The following is a 6,250-nucleotide window of genomic DNA, read 5'->3' as shown; positions in this document are numbered from 1 at the left end:
CCTAATGGACACTTAGCCTCCTCTGACTGACTTAGCTGGGAAATGAGAGTCTGAAGCGACAGTGCATGGTCAGAGAGCAGTGACAATAATCGAATAAGGCATAAGGGGAGGCTAGATGGGAGAAATCCACTGCTAGTTTTGGCATGGACTTCGCAGGGCCCTGTGAGGAAATCTGGAAGGCAGTGGCATCTTGCTGATTGAGATTATGTTCCAACGGGCTCAGCATTTATTATTTCCGTGGTTCACAGAAGGATTTCTACATGGCTCTCACTGCTTAAAATGTCTAACAATATTGGGATCCTCTCAGATTCTCTTTCTGATTTCACCAGGTTTATTGCATCAGACGTCCCTTTCCTCTCTATTTAAAAATTGGTCCTCATTCTTCTTTGGAAAAAGCATTTATAAGACACCAGAATTACATTCCCACAGCTCTTGACCATCTTGCTTTTGGATTAGCATTTTTTTTAAAGTGTTGAGTACTTTGCTGATCCTTCTTGTCAAAGGTGTGGCGTCTCAAGCTAAGATACAAAATTCTACCACTATCTTTAGAAACCTGGCCAGTTTCATGAATGCTGCCTATAAGAGACAATCTGGAAATAGCTTATTAAGGTTCCCATGTAGAAATGCTGTAAGAATAAAGCATCCATAGATAATGTTTAATGATGATGTTGCTGGCACTATTTTATTAGGCTTGCCACAGGTCAAAAGCAAAATGTTTGAACCCAAGAAATAGCATTCTCCGCCCAGTCTGGTAAGGGAAAGTTGGAGTAAAAAGAAGTTTCTTTAAACCTTAAAATTGTAATCTTTAAAAAAATAAAATTAATAAAGTATTGTGAATATATATATTTAATTCAGGAGCATAAGAGCAAGAAGCAAATGTCTTCTTCAGCGTCTTCCGGCCCACTATCTACCTAGTTCACAGTCTGTATTTTTAGATTCTACAAAAGTGATGGTAACTTGATGCCATACAGCACAGTCTTAAGAGTTATTTCTGAAGACCTAAGTCATTTGAGAAACATCAAGAAATTAGCTATAAACAAAACAAAACAACAACAACAGTGAAAACAGAACAAGTGCAAGATTTCTTATAAAATATATTTTTTAAGATTACCTCATCTTAGTTACATGGAATTTTCTGGTTACTCATCGAAAACCTGAATTCCCTCCAGCATTCCTGGCAAGTGGTATTCAACGTGTGATTTCTCACATTGTTTTACTTGTGCTGAGTTGAAGCCTGCACCCAGGTCCCAGTTCTCACCTTTGAAGCTACACAAAATAATTTTTCAGGGAAAAACTACATGACAGCCACATAAACAAAGATACCTATCATGTCCTCTCTAATTTAAGCTAAGACTCCTAAAATCCTTTTTTGGTCATTATAGAACCTGGTTTTCATCTCTCATTCTTTTCCCTCTACTTTAAAGTTCCTACAACTAATCACCACAACATATTTTCAATTCCCATTGATGGCACTAAAACCCTAAATATATGATGCTATTAAATAATTCTCTATTCGTTTTTACTACAACTTATTATTTTTATTCATTGTAGGACTCCAAAATATGGCTAAATAATCCCTGCAACTTTGTATCATTTTTTTCAATCATTATGTTTACTATCCATCTCTTATTTGTATCATCCTCAAACTTAGGTTTCTAAGACTGAATATTTTTTCATACGGTAAAAAAAATGATCATGGGTAAAAAAAATGCGATATGTGCATTTATATACATATTCCTGTAGAATAGGCGTGTTTTTCTCCTGAAAATTATTTATCCAAAAAAGGAACAAATGATAGTTGTTACATTTGTCTCTAAAGAGAAGATTAACATACTTGAGTCTATTTTCAGATGGGTTTTAATTAGTAGTTTAATGAAGGAGAAGGAATACCTTTACTACTCTCAGTAGGAAGAAAAAAAAAAGAAGTCCTAGGTCTGGAAGGATAATAAGGGCATGTAATCTAAGTCATTTCACCTCTGAGGACTTTACCTGTAAATGAGTGTGCTGGACCTAAGGTACTCAAGCTCTCTAATTCTGTGCATTCAATTTATACGTTGGTGTCTGTACGTAATGAAGTCACTTGTTCACACACATCCCTGTCAGAATTGGCAGACAAGCTCTAGTAGCAACATTGTTGATTTGACTGCAGTTATTATTTTCCTATGGAACTAGCCATAAAAGAGAGAGTTCAAAAACATGACAATGGCTATGACTCTGAAAAATGTATGGTCATTTATGTAGTGTACTGTCTATGCAAAGCAAGCATTTGGGAGCTCCCCCTATTTAGAGAATTACCTTCTTCTGGTAAATTAGAGAACATTTATCTCATACCTGTCTCCTTCACAGCTGTTTTTCCTAAATATGTTTTTAAATTATCTTGGACAACCACTTGCTTGCTTTGCTGTTTATCTCCACTGGAAAGCCTAGAACTACCATCCTCCCCAACAGTACACTGGGCTTAGCAGAAGGACGAAGTGAAAACAGTCTGTCTCCCTTCTTTGTCCTAAACTTTGAACTCCTTGTACCAACACCTACAACACAGGTTTGTGTGTGTGAAATTAAAGACTCAACGATGACTGGAGGAGGTCATTGCATAGAAAAAACAAACTTGGCACCAGACAATAAATAGTACTTTCTATGATACAAAAGAACGAATACACACATTTATGCATTTATACATTAAGTATAGAACAAACAACCAAAATCTTCAGGATAGGTATGGAATTGCCTCTTGTACAGCACAAGGTTGTGTCTTCTCACAGCAAATCTCCACTGGGCTTTAAAACACAGTGTTAGAACTGAGCCTCAAAAAACCAGTAGCTGTTGTTTTGTCAAATAATAACTTCAAGCAAGTAACTTTATTATTTGAGCATTAGTGTTCTTAAATATATGAGGAGCTTGAACCAAAGGATTCCGGTATTTGTATGATTACTTCCCACCTAATACTGGAGGACTTGAAACATTTTCCCTGTTTGTCTTAGAAACTGTTATGGAAAGCAAGTCAGTCAATAAATGCAATTTAAGACTGTGTCAGTGGAAATTAACACAGTATTAATAATAGATACCAAATATTTAACATTTACCGTGTACCAAGAATTATGTTAAGAATTCCGCATACTCCAACTTATTCACTGCTAACACAAAAATCTATGAGTTGCCTATAATTGAGTCTATTTTGTAGGTCATTAAGTCTGTAACTTGCCTAATCTCACACAGCTAGTAAGTGACAGAATTAGAATTTAAAACCAGATTATTCTAACTCAAAACCAACTAGGTACAAACTAAGGCCAGTGGGAAGAATCCAATGAAAAATATGTTTCAATTCTTTAAAGGAATAATTTCTGTCATACTTATCCAAAGATGGAATGGACTATCATAGAAGAAAATGAATTTTTTTTATTAACAAAAGTATTCAAGTATGGCCTGGAACACCATGAGTGGGTTTCATGAATATATGTTTCAGGAGGAAATTACATGATCCCTAAGAACATTCAGCAGAAGATTGAGGTTATTTTGGGGACATCCTAAAGATGAGCAGTTTGATAGAGAGCTTGAGTGAATATTTGGGTTCAAAGACTCAGCTATGGAGTTTTTCTGGAGTGATGTGAGAAGAATTTAAAGAGGTTCTTGGTGGTAAATGTACTTTGGAGGTACATTGGAGGAGAAAAATGGAGAGGTCCTACTAAGTTGTATTAAAGGAGGAAGTAAAAGTGGTAGATTATATAATAATGGTTAATATTTATTGAACACTTACTAGATGTCAATCATATATGTTGATATTATCTCTAATCTGGGTAACTGCCTTATAAAGCAGCCATTTCTAGCATCATTGCGCAAAAGGGTAAAATGAAGCTCACAAACGTATGTGACAGCCTAATGTCGCAGAGCTAGAAAGTATCTCAATTCCAAAGTACATGCTCTTATACACTGTGCTTTATATATGACAGATCTGACATCGTTTTCTTTTTTAACTGAAATATCGTTGATTTACAATGTTGTGTTAGTTTCAGGTGTACAGGAAAGTGATTCAGTTATACACACACACATACATATATATATATATGTTCTTTATTAGATTCTTTTCCGTTATAATTTATTACAAGATATTGAATATAGTTCTCCGTGCTATACAGTAGGACCTTGTTGTTTATCTATTTCATATATAGTAGCTTGTATATGTTAGTCCCAAACTCCTAATTTATCCTTACCGCCCCTTTTTTTTTAACATCTTTATTGGAGTATAATTCCTTTACAATTGTGTGTTAGTTTCTGCTTTATAACAAAGTGAATCAGCTATACATATACTTATATCCCCTTATCTCTTCCCTCTTGTGTCTCCCTCCCTCCCACCCTCCCTATCCCACCCCTCTAGGTGGTCACAAAGCACTGAGCTGATCTCCCTGTGCTATGTGGCTGCTTCCCACTAGCTATCGGTTTTACATTTGGTATTCCCCTTTGCTAACCATAAGTTTGTTTTTTTAAGTCTGTGAGTCTGTTTCTGTTTTGTGAAAGTCGATTTGTACCATTTTTTTAGATTCCACAGTTAAGTGATATCGTATGGTATTTGTCTTTCTCTGTCTGACTAACTTCACTTAGTATGATAATCTCTAGGTCCATCCATGTTGATGCAAATGGCATTATTTCATTCTTTTCTATGAGTAATATTCCATTGTATATATATTTACCACATCTTCTTTATGCATTCATCTGTTGATGGGCATTTAGGTTGTTTCCATGTCTTGGCTATTGTAAACTGTGCTGCTATGAACATTGGAGAGCATGTATCTTTTTGAATTAGAGTTTTCTCTGGTTATATGCCCAGGAGTGGGATTGCTGGATCATACAGTAATTCTATTTTTAGTTTTTTGAGGAACCTCCATACTGTTTTCCATAGTGGCTATACTAATTTACATTCTCACCAACAGTGTAGGAGGGCTCCCTTTTCTCCACACCCTCTCCAGCATTTATGGTTCGTAGACTTTTTAATTATGGCCATTCTGACTGGTACGAGTTAATACCTCATTGTAGTTTTGATTTGCATTTCCTCTAATAATTAGTGATGTTGACCATCTCTTCATGTGCCTTTTGGCCTTCTATACTGACATTGTTGTCTAAAGTTAAGGCTCTAAACTCCCTGGACCAACAATATTTTTTACATTGTTGTTAAGGTATAAGTGACCTCTCAGTGGACATTGTAGAAAATCCCCATGCAGTTTCTCTTGGGAATTCAGTGCAAAAAGGATAAAATTGCTCTGGGAAACAAAGGACAATAAAGGGACAGTTTTCTGTACAGCCACTTTAAATTGTTCTGGCTTAGTTAGCAATAGAATGTTGAACATATTATAGGGCATTTTGGTGCTCCCAAAAGTATAGGCAGGCAATATGGATTTCAAACCTCAAGACACAAATATAGAGAGACCAAAATATCATACCTAAAAGAACACAGGCATACGAATTCATGATTTATACCTGTTCAGCCAGTAACAGTTCAATTTAGACTTTATTTATTGTTATATGTTGAGGATATAGTTATTTTTTTAAAAATAATACTTACCCTCAGGAAGTTCATGTTGTAGATATTCATAATCAGTGTGATAGAGCAGATAAAATGCTAAGTGCAAAAGATATAATTTATTAACACTGTGCTTATGGAAACAGAGTTAGGAGGCATCTCTGTAGGGAGGGAGGGATCAGTGATTATTTCATGAAAAAGATGACATTTGGACTGAGTTTCAGCAATAGAATAACCTTTTAGTAGATTAGAAAAGGCCTTTCCAGGCTGCATGGTAAGCTCAGAGGCATGGCAATTCACAGTGTTTATGAACAACAAATAACTCTGAGAAACTGGGATACAGGAAACAAAGAAGAATGTAATGGATAAAAAGAGTAGAAGAGAAAACTGAGTCCAATAGAGGGAGATGTCCATGCTCCTCACTAGAGGATTTGAGAAAAGGCACAGACATCTATACTAGACCATAATGGGGTTTTGTAAACAGTTCATAAGAGCACTTTTTCTCTGAGAATTGCCCTGCTGTCTCATGGGGTGGAGCCTTATTCGTCATGCTTGTCCTACTCAACGCTCCTACCTCAACCCTCCATTGTTTAGACCACTTTGGAATCAGGTAATTTGGGTTCATTAGCAGGCAAGTTACTTTAGGCAAATTATTTATCATCTCTAGGCATCATCTTCATCACCCATAAAATGGGATTACAGGGTCTCCATGAGAATTAAGTGAAAAATGCATAAAGG

The sequence above is a fragment of the Grampus griseus genome (assembly GCF_964374135.1).
Source record: "Grampus griseus genome assembly, chromosome: 3".
In the NCBI taxonomy this organism is placed as follows: Eukaryota; Metazoa; Chordata; class Mammalia; order Artiodactyla; family Delphinidae; genus Grampus; species Grampus griseus.
This window is presented reverse-complemented; position numbering follows the sequence as displayed.